Raw genomic sequence first — 12,050 nt, forward strand, 5'->3', positions numbered from 1 at the left:
GAAGTTGCCCATTTTTACTCTCTGCTCCCTGTGATGAATAAAGGAGGAGAGCAAACTGAGGGCAGAGCCTCCTAATCCGATATCCTTGAGCCTGGAGATCAGTATTGACGGGGACAAGGTGTCAAACGCTGCTGTGAGATCTAATAACACAAGCAGCGAAGGATGTCCCTTATCAACCTCAGATCGAATTTTGTTTGTCACAACAGTGAGGGCAGACTCAGTGCTGTGAGCTGATCGAAAGCCGTGCTGGGAGCTATCAAGAATGTTGGAATTATCAATATAAGTGGACAGATGTTGATTTATGTGAGATTCCAGAATCTTGGCTGGGGCCGGGAGTAAAGAAATAGGACGGTAATTCTTCAAAATCCCTGGGTCTAAGGAGGGTTTTTTAAGCAAAGGCCTAATAATAGCGGTTTTCCAGGGAGAGGGAAAGATACCCTCTTGGATCGCCAAGTTCATAACTTCCAATAGCGGAGGAAGCACCGACCCTGTCCGGGCCAAGATGACTTAAAGTGTGCATGGGGCTTTAGGTTCGCATCTAAATTGGGAGAACGCCGCATCAAAGACATGGCTTATATTTATAACGCTAGATGCGCCTCTGTTGCACTATATGGCGCATGGGTTTGGGGACTGCATTCCAGCCAAGAATTGCAAATAGAGGAAAATTCCTTCTTAAAAAAGCTCCAATGTCTGCCTGCTTCAGCATCCTCAGAGCTAATTCATTGCAAAGTGGGGCTCAATTACCTGTCAGACTTGATTGCACTGAGAAACCTACTGCTCTGGAGATCAATATGGTCAAAAGAGGAGACTATATTTACTAAATCAATTATCAAGGACTGCCTGAGATTGGACAATTGTTTTAAGATCCCCTGGCTTAAATATATAGCTAATGCTAATAGACATCTATTCAATCTGATGACTCTGGAAAATCCAAATTACGTAACAGGGTTGTCTAAACAGGAGATAAAGAATACTTTCTTGTACCATAAGAAGGAGTGCAGGTTGAGAACAGTAGGGAAGCAAACCACATATCAGCTCTACCACTTGCATATGGATATCGATAGCTTTCAAAGCTATCTAACACTAGTCACGAGACCCTTACACCGCTTTGTTTTAACAAGCATGAGACTAGGCCTTGTTCACCACTTAGTAGCGTTCCCCATAATGAAACAGCGACCAGTCTCCCCATCTCCATGTGATGGGCATACTGAGCAGAGCACCTTGCACTTTCTACTTTTATGTGACTTGTGCTTGAATTTGATTGAGATTTGTTTTTATGCTGCGACATTTATTTTAAGATCAATTCATGCTAGAAAAAGTATGATGTTTTAGTGTAATTATGAACTGTGATTGAATGTTTGCTGCCTTCAACGAATTTTGATTTTATTATCTGTGTATGTACATTTGCTTTTATGGTTGCTACACTTCAACCTAATAAAGCTTATTGAATTGAATTGAATTTACATTTAATATAAAATATTTTTAGAATTTATTTTATATGTGAATACATTTTATTTAAATGTTCCCTATACCTTACCATGTGCATGTGCTCATTGGCCAATCTTTCAGGCCTCAGTTTTCCTCTGTCCAACGTTAGTTATTGTAGGAGTATTCCTTTTTGTCTTAGCCACTTGTTTCAAGAGCTCCTGAGTCCTTCCTAATCATTGTGTCCAGAAAATCCCTGCGTTATAGCTAAATCCTTGTTCATTGTAGTAGAACTGCCATGAATAACTTCCTTCATTTTAGATTCCTGAACTATAGCCTAATCCTTGTTCCTTGAACTAGCACTGTAATGCAGTGTTTCCTTGATTCCTGATTCCTAAGTTAGCACTATTTTAGTGCATCCTTTTTTCTTGAACATTTGCTCTTTTTATAGTTAGCCCTTTTTCCAGTTCCTGCCTTTATTTCTTTTTAGTTTCAGTTTCTAGTGTCCTACATTTCTATCAATACTGCCTTAGCATCCAGCTTCCTTGTGTGGTTTGTAATGTGCTTTCTGCCTAGCGTTCCCATTGATATTTCCTTTTTTCTTGTGCAGCACTATTCCTCTCTAGCTCATAGTGTATTGTGGCTTTATGTTTTAGTTCTACACTGTTTGAAATAAATATCTTTTGTGTGCCATTTGTCCAGATTTTTGCAATCACTACCCCATTCTTGCTGAACCCGTTTTTGTTAGCATTAGGACTCCTTGGACTTTACTACTGCTAACGAGTAGTAAATCGCTTGTGCTCTCCTTTCCAAATAGGGTAAAATTGGCACATTTAATTTATTATACATCCTTAGTAAATGATACTAAATGTGAATTAAATGCTACAAGTGAACTGCAGAACTCATTCTGCCACCCACTAAAGCAGCATTGTGAAACATTTCTCAGGCCTGCCACTGCAGCATGCCATTTTGCCAGTCATAAACGATTATTTTGTAATAATTATGTCACCCCTAATGCAGGCTCAAAAGGCTAATAGGGCATGGTATTTAAAAAGCGTGACAGGTGCCCTTAAGTTTATATGTCTTGGCAGTGAAAAACTACCAAACACTGGGTTACCCTATTACACTTGATAGGTGATGATTTCAGTTTGGGAGTAGATTGAGAAATACTTCTTCCACTAATTTTAATTGTAATTTAAAATCTTCTTTGATGGTAAAGTCAGATTTAAAATTACTATTCTGAAAATGGCGCTTTTAGATTTCTAAACCACATGTACCTTTCTGACAGTGTCCAGGGTTACATGACTATTAAAGCCTCTCCTGTAGTGTGATATGTATTCCTTCCGTTGGTGTTCAGTGGTGGAATCCAGTTCTGTGCGTGTGCATTGCCACTAAGTGATTTATGCAAAACCTAGACTCCCTTGTTATAATCTGACATCAGAACCTCTGCCAAATGGACACTGCTGCATTGCTAAAGAAACCCTGTCAGCAATTCTTTCACACTTCAGTGTCTGGGGCCATTCCTTCTAACCCATGAATGCCAGCAGTACACTTTCTGATCTCAGGAGCCTAAGCTACGTGTCAGCTGGAGGGATCTTTAGGAACAGTACCCCCCACCCCAGAAGCCCATCTTCTGGCAGTTCTGTCTCTGACTATAATATGAGCAGAGGAACAGAGTAGCCCGATGTGGGGAAGCAAATTAGTGTGGATACTCAAAGAAAGGAGACCTGAAACAGAAAAACAACCAACCACAACACTGTGCCAATGTACAATTTGCAAGGTATTATTCGAGTAACATCAGCAGTAAATCATTTGTGAAGAAATTATATTATCGCACAGCTGTGCATGGAGAGTTCACATCATTACCTACTGGCGGTCGCCTTTAGGTATATATAGTTAGGATTTTTTCTCTATGGGATTTTTGAAAATTCTATGTCTAATAACTTTGGCGTTTGTGGACGGAATTGGCTGAAATTTTCAGGAAAATGGCACATTTTGTTTCTGAGCAGCCCTTGAAAATTTGGGGGGGGGGTTCGTCAAGGGGGGGCCGAGAAAAAAGGGGGGTCCCAAAACGTGTTTTTAACATTGAGTTTTCCATAGGGCGGTTGGCCTCACTTTTAGCCCGAACGGCTGAATGGATTTGCACGAAACTTGGCAAAATTGTAGGGACTGGTAGCCCGATGTGCCTTTTGTAGGTCTCAATATATGTGCTCCAGTGGATTTTGAGAAATTAACGTTTAAAAAAAGATATATATCTGTAACAGCGGACCAGGCAGCGTCCCAGGACGCGTACTTTTCGCGCAACGGAGCTTTGTGAAGCGAAGCTGATTGGTTCTCTGGCGTCTGTCAACATTCCAAAAAGTCCGTAGCGGCCGCCATCTTGTCTCTCGGTAGGATCGAGAGACAAGAGGAGGCCAAAGCGAAGGGGCAAATGACCATAAGGGGGAATAGTAGATCCTCGCTGACCCCCTAGGTTTGATGTGGAGGTTTTAAAAGGGCCCCGCGGGGCAAAAAAAAAAATTATTATAATAATCGAACGGCTGAATGGATTTGCACGAAACTTGGCAAAATTGTAGGGACTGGTAGCCCGATGTGCCTTTGCTAGGTCTCAATATATGTGCTTCAGTGGATTTTGAGAAATTAACGTTCAAAAAAAGATATATATCTGTAACAGCGCACCGCTTCGCGTACTTTTCGCGTTACGGAGCTTTGCGAAGCGAAGCTGATTGGCTCTCCGGTGTCTGTAAACATTCCAAACAGTACGTAGCGGCCGCCATCTTGTCTGTCGGTAGGATCGAGAGACAAGAGGAGGCCAAAGCGAAGGGGCAAATGACCATAAGGGGGCATAGTAGATCCTCGCTGACCCCCTAGGTTTGATGTGGAGGTTTTAAAAGGGCCCCGCGGGGCAAAAAAAATAAAATAATAATAATAATCGAACGGCTGAATGGATTTGCACGAAACTTGGTAAAATATTAGGGACTGGTAGCCCGATGCGCCTTTGCTAGGTCTCAATATATGTGCTTCAGTGCATTTTGAGAAATTAACGTTCAAAAACAAGATATATATCTGTAACAGCGCTCCGCTTCGCGGAGATAAAATTATATCTGTATTACCTAGCTGTTGCTAACACCAGTTAGCGACGGCTAGTAGGAGATAGCGACCATCTTGGGCCCCACTTTGCATGTGAGTGATATTTATCACTAATGACATGCAAAGTGGGCATGCCAAGATGTTAGCGACTGGAAACAGTCGCTAACATCGCTATCTCCTATCAACTTTTGGAAATATTCGAGATAAGCGCGAATATCTCCAAAAAGTAACAGCTGCCCTGAGCAGTTCTTAGCCATGTTATCCAATGGGAGGTGGATAACATGGCTAAGAGCATTAGCTCGGTAATGCATGAATATCGCTGAGTTTTCAGCGATATTAATGCATTGCGGTCGTTTTTTATCGTATTTGCGATAAACCTTGATAATAGCAAGGTTTATCTGCGATAATTTCTGACGGTAAAAAAATCTTTGCAATGCATCGTTAGGGATAAATATCGCTTAACTTTGGTAATATGCCCCAACGTCTGTTAACGTTCGATTCGAAGGAAATCAGGAAGTGTTGAAAAACATTGTCTGCGCCATCTTGTCTTTTTTCAAATGCCACACTTTTGTCGTGCACGGCAGCCATTTTAGATGCCTTGACCAGACCCACTCTGTGCACGCTGTCGATCCTTAGCATGGCTCCCCACCCTCGCAAGCATCTCGCCCAGGCAGTGGTCACCCCCGCTCTCTGTCTTATGCATGGGTAATAAACCTCCCCCCATCTGCGCTGCTCTTCCCTGAGAATCACACCCTGTGCCCGCCCGACACCTCCCTTTTCGCCCTATTCACTACCGCACCCTCTGACACTTCTTTTCCTCTGTGTCCGATTGTCCAGGCCGGTCCTAGGCTATCAGCTAGCCCTGCAGATGTAGTTTATGGCCACAGCTGTAAAGAATCACCCCTCTTCAAAGGAGTTATAGTAGATCAAGGCCCACACTCGATGAGATCCGTCACAGCAGAAGCGTTGCTATTATCTGAAAACCATCCTGTATTGTGATTGGGGAGGGGACCGAGCGTGAAGCGGAAGATTCCAGGGATGACTCTTTGTACATGAAAGTTTTTACAATTATGTGTCACATAAAAAATATATAGCACTCCGACAAAGTAGTAAGATTATAAAACTTTAATAATTTATAAATATATACAAGAAAACAAAAATAGTAATAACATATAAACATTTTTAGGGAAAAACAACGAAGTAGCGGTCGGCTGTGCGAATAGTCCCAACGCAGCACAACGTCCAGATTTCCGGCGTGGGGCGTCGCGGGGGGTGGGTCATCAGTAGCAAACTGTTGTGCGAATAGTTCCAAGGCAGCAGAACGCGCCGAAATCTAGATGACACGAAAGTGATGTCTAGTAAGTTGCCACCCAGCAAATAACGGCGTGGGGCGTCGCGGGGGGTGGGTCATCAGTAGCAAACTGTTGTGCGAATAGTTCCAAGGCAGCAGAACGATGGCACCAAGGTGATGTCCAGTAAGTTGCCGCACTGGTTTTGGTATCCTACAATGCTGCTCCGAATAACGGCGTGGGGCGCCCCGGGGGAGGCGGCGTGAACGGGCCTCTCCAGGTGGAGTGTCATCTGTTGTAGTGGGGCGCCCCTTTACCGTTTCAGTTGCCATTCCGTCCGTTTTTGGTCCACTGTGTCAAAAGCCGCAATTCAGCTGAGTTGCGCCCACTCTTGCGGTGCAGCGATAGGCGGCTGTCACAGGACTCTCAAAATGGCGGCAGGCTCTTTCCTTTTTGGGCCTGGTCCACTGAAATGGCCCTGGGACACCTTGGAAATCGGACGCTTGTCTGCTAGGTCTTGGACCCCATTCTCGAAAGCGTCCCCTCCGCCTTGAGAATTCATCAAAAGTTTTGGGGGCCCCGACTCCTGCAGGCTTCTGGTGGGGAGCGGCTGCCATGATTGCTCGCGGAATGACCACGACGGAGCTACGAGATGGTGGTGCTCTCATGCTGACGCCAGTTTAGTCTGAAACATCCAGAAACAAGGTGGGGCTTTCATCGTTTGGGAAAAAAAAAAAAGTTTTCATCCAATGAAAAGTGTTGTTTTTAGGTCATATGATCAAGCCTTCCATCATTAGGAAACCAAAAGTAAAATGAACCAATGAAAAGTTTTATAAACAAGTCACATGACCTGTTATGCGGCATAGGGTATAAAATGCGTAGAAAATACGTTGGCACGTGAGGCGGCGTCAGTAGCGGACCGATGTGCGAATAGGCCGAAGGCAATACAACGCGCCAAGATCCGGATGGCACCGAGGTGGTGTCCAGCAAGTTGCAGCACTGGTGTGGCCATCCTACAATGCTGAAAGTCGGCGTGGGGCGCCCCGTTGGCCTGTGAGTTTGCGTCAGTAGCGGACCGATGTGCGAATAGGCCGAAGGCAGCACAACGCGCCAAGATCCGGATGGCACCGAGGTGGTGTCTAGTAAGTTGCCGCACTGGTGTGGCCATCCAACAATGCTGAAAGTCGGCGTGGGGCGCCCCGTTGGCCTGTGAGATGGCGTCAGTAGCGGACCGATGTGCGAATAGGCCGAATGCAGCACAACGCGCCAAGATCCGGATGGCACCGAGGTGGTGTCTAGTAAGTTGTCGCACTTCTGTGGCCATCCTACAATGTTGAAAGTCGGCGTGGGGCGCCCCGTTGGCCTGTGAGATGGCGTCAGTAGCGGACCGATGTGCGAATGGGGCCAAAGGCAGCGCAACAATATTTTCTGACTGACACCACAAGGCGCTGAGATGCCAAGATCCGGATGGCACCGAGGTGATGTCTAAGTTGCGGACTGATGTGCGAATGGGGCCAAAGGCAGCGTAACAATATTTTTTGTATGGAAGATACCACTAGGCGTTGAGATGCCAAGATTCGGATGGCACCGAGGTGATGTCTAGCAAGTTGCTGTACTGGTGTGGTCATCCTACAATGCTGAAACTCGGCGTGGGTCGCCCCATTAGCCTGTGAGATGGCGTCAGTAGCGGACCGATGTGCGAATAGGCCGAAGGCAGCACAACGCGCCAAGATCCGGATGTCACCGTGGTGGTTTCATAGTTGAGAGGCACTTCATCTGCAGTGGGGCGCCGAGATCCGGATGGCACCGAGGTGATGTCTAGCAAGTTGCTGTACTGGTGTGGTCATTCTACAATGCTGAAAGTCAGCGTGGGGCGCCCCATTAGCCTGTGAGATGGCGTCAGTAGCGGACTGATGTGCGAATGGGGCCAAAGGCAGCGCAACAATATTTTCTGAAGAGAAGACACCAAAAGGTGCTGAGATTCCAAGATCCGGATGGCACCGAGGTGGTGTCTAGCAAGCTATGCAGTTGAGTTGTGTGCGCACTTGCGGCGAATAGGTCGAAGGCAGCATAACAATGTTTTTTGAATAGAAGACACCACAAGGCGTTGAGATTCGGTTACCACCGAGGTGATGTCTAGCAAGTTGCCGCACTGGTGTGGCCATCCTACAATACTGCTCCGAATAACGGCGTGGGGTGCCCGAAGGGGGGGGAGCCGGCGTGAATGGGCCTTCCTAGGTGGAGGCTCGTCTGCTGTAGTGGGGCGCCCCTTTACCGTTTCAGTTGCCATTCAGCTGAGTTTCGGCTGCTCTTGATGCTACAGCGACAGGCGGCTGCAAGAGGACTCTCAAAATGGCGGCCTGTTCTTTGGATTTGGGCCTGGTCCACTAAAATGGCCCTGGGACACCTTAGAACTCGGACGCTCGATTTTTTTTTCCTTTCCTGTACATGCAAAAAAAGGTAAATGCCCGGTACGTTACACGCTTCATCTGCCACGATGAACTCTCCAGAGGAACCGAAAAAAAATATAGTTGTGGTAACTATACCATGCATCGTCATATGGAGAGGTGGCACCAATTAATTATAGTGCTGCATAAAAGAGAGATTTGGAGGAGAACCCCTGACCTGCTAGTACATTCATCAAAGAAGTGGCACTGAGAGCTTCAGAGGCAAGGGAAACGGTCCCAAATATTTAGAAGAACTTTGGAAAGATTAAAATGACATGTTTAGATTGTGGCAAATTAATTTCATGTGGACAGATGAGTGTTACTCTAATAAATACAGCATATGAACATCATCATAGTCGATGGTTGGTAGAGACATTTTGACTATATCCTGGACCTGCCCGTCCTCGCCCAAAATGGCGCCGGAATAAATGGGACTCGTAACTCCTTGTTGTGTACTGGTTGCAGAACCTTGAAATCACGAGATACGTATGCAGTTTTGAAGCACATGGCGGGCGGGGACGAGAATTGATTGACTATTTCGACATCCCTATTGATATTAAGTTCTGATGTGTTATTGATTACTGTACTGTTGAAAGTTCGAATTAACGTCACCCATGGTACTTGCCCGCAAATGTATATCTAGATAATTTTATTGTAACTGGCCCTGTCGTATTTTAATTATAAAATGTACGTCCACCGATTCCGTAACTGTTAGACACCTTAGTTCTTGCAACCTAATGGCCCGCCCGTTACGTTCCTCTACAGTGTAAATGTCTATTCATCATATACGATTACAGTTTGCTCTGTGGCAGGCCCACGTGGTTATAGGCTCGTATTTGTATAATGACATTTTCACAATAAAGGTTTTTAAAAGAAAACATGGTAGTAGTATATACATTGGTAAAGTTTTTAATAATAGTGACTGTTTTAGAATCATTAAAAGGCAAGTGAAATAAAGCAGACCAATTACATGAAGGGTAAAAGGTATAATACGAAGGAACGCAGTAAAGATAAATGGTCAAGGGCTGTTGTGTTTTCTATTCCTGCAACATAAAGTGATCGATAAGAATCTCATATTCAGGCGTATCGGCGACTAAGACACCAGGCCGACCCTCTTTTGCTCAACGGCTCCGTCATGGGACGAAGAAACGCTCTTTTTCTCGAAAAAAGAATATATTTTACTTGCAGGACAGTTGTAAAATTTCCGGGAAAGTACATTAGCCTGGAACATTATAACATATATTTAAGAAAAAATAATGTTTGGAAGTAATGAAAAGCGTAATTTTTAGGTCATATGACCAAGCCTTTCATCATTACAATAAGAAAAGTAAAATGAACCAATGAAAAGTTTTATTAACAAGTCACATGACTTGTTATGCTTACGTTACGCGCTGCGCGCCCCGGATGACTTCCGGATGCGCTAACGCGGCGCGTCATATGACGCATTACGCGACAACGCAGGTACAGAATATAGTCAAAATGTCTCCACCAACCAGCGGTCGGAACACAACCCCTTTCAGCAGGCTAAATAGTTCTGTTAAATGGCAACAGAAGGGACAGGCAACAAGAACCATCAGTCAAAGAGGGGAGGGCTAGTTCTTCTCTACCGGGTTACATTGGGGCGCTACCGGAACTGATCGAATTGGTAGTCTACAGTGTTTTTGGATGTTTCAGACTGAAGCTGGGGTTAGCATGAGAGCAGCACCATTTCGTAGCTCCGTCGTGGTCATTCCGCAACCAATAATGGCAGCCGTTCTTTATCGTTATTTTGGGCGGGGTGGGTGGCGGAGCCGAGCTGTTTTGCAGCCATCATTGTGTGGAGTTCAGTTCATCTCACTAGTTTTGTATTTGTCATGAGGGGTTGTTCCTAATGTTTCTATTTTAGCGAGGTCAAAAAGAGATCCCATTAGTGGCCTACTGATTTTGCTCGATTCCTTTTCTTTTTTTTTACACGATTTTTCGTTATCTGCAAAGACTAAACAGAGTATTGCGACTCTGTGTTTGTTTGTAAATAGAGAATGAACCAAAGAGAACTAATTCTAAAACAGTAAATACTTGGATAACAATCAATCAAATGGAGAGAGAAGCAGGCACGACGGATTACAACGGGGGCAAACGCCTGCGTTAACTACCTTTCACTATCTGCAAAGAGAGAGTACTCCTAATAGAAATGAGGGGGGGGGGCACCATTCAAAGCAGATCAGTGTGCATAAACACGAAAATGTTTTCACTTACCACGTACTTGACATTCGACAGCTTATGATATTTGCTATTAAAAAACCATTGAAATTCACTGAAAAAACCATAGGTTATAGACCATATATAGTTAGGAATTAGCATTTACAAAACCTTGAAAATTCACTGAAAAAACCATAGGTTATAGACCATATATAGTTAGGAATTAGCATTTAAAAAACCTTATTTTACTCACACAAAACCATTGAAATTCCATATATAGTTAGTTGCACTAACTATATATCGCGCACCCGCAATCCACTGCTGATCATGTCACATATTACATCATTCATGACATGGTCAGTGACATCACTGATGACATCACTGATGACATCTCAAATGACATCACTGATGACATCACTGATGACATCTCATTTGACATCATTCTTGTGCTAATACGATAAACCTCTTCAGACTCTAATATAACCTTAGATACACTCAGTGTATACAGACACTCACACACTGCCACTCATCCATGGAGTTACTCACACACCCAGTCAGTCATGCAAAGAAACAATCTCACCTCCATTTCTTCAACTATACAGTTAAACACACCTTACTTATTGAAACATATACTAACACATATTTACTCTCTTATACAATCCCTGATACAAGTTCACAATGATCGATACAACCACTCACTCATTCAGTGGCTCTCATGCACAGTTATTTATATATGCCAACTCTCACATGTACTGTGTTTTACATATGTACTTACCATGACATGTAGCATTGAGATATCCATTCACTCATCAATACACTCATGCACACAGTCAACTGCCCATGTAGCTGTTTCCACATGCAGTCTTGAACTCATACACCTAGTGAATAAACTGCTCACACATCTATGCATAGAGTCACACACCTTCCAGCCACCCCCACACAAACTCAATCTCCCATAGAAATACTTGGGCAACCAATTAATAACACATATAGCCTCTCGTATAGCTAATGATCAACACATGCAGCAGTTTACATCACAACAGACATAATGATGCACAAATTAAGACAGTTTAGTCACTAACCCATGCATTCAGTGAGACACATTTAATCACTCACTCATACAGTCAGTCACGCACCTACTAAATCCTTCATCCAGACACTTATACATCCACTCATTCTTCAATATGTAAGACATATTTTAACTTTACAGAAACATACAGTCACTGGATGTTGTCATCAGTGATGTCATCAGTGATGTCATTTGAGATGTCATCAGTGATGTCATCAGTGATGTCACTGACCATGTCATGAATGATGTAATATGTGACATGATCAGCAGTGGATTGCGGGTGCGCGATATATAGTTAGTGCAACTAACTATATATGGAATTTCAATGGTTTTGTGTGAGTAAAATAAGGTTTTTTAAATGCTAATTCCTAACTATATATGGTCTATAACCTATGGTTTTTTCAGTGAATATTATATATATGTATCAGAAATGCCAAGTGCACATAAAGGTTGGTTGATAATAAATCTGCTACCTGCAGATCAATATACTTGTGGGTGTTTGAGAACTAATCATGAGGAGCGTATGACCAGAACATGCCCCTAACAGAATCA

Source organism: Lissotriton helveticus, chromosome 6, assembly GCF_964261635.1.
Source record: "Lissotriton helveticus chromosome 6, aLisHel1.1, whole genome shotgun sequence".
Classification (NCBI taxonomy): domain Eukaryota; kingdom Metazoa; phylum Chordata; class Amphibia; order Caudata; family Salamandridae; genus Lissotriton; species Lissotriton helveticus.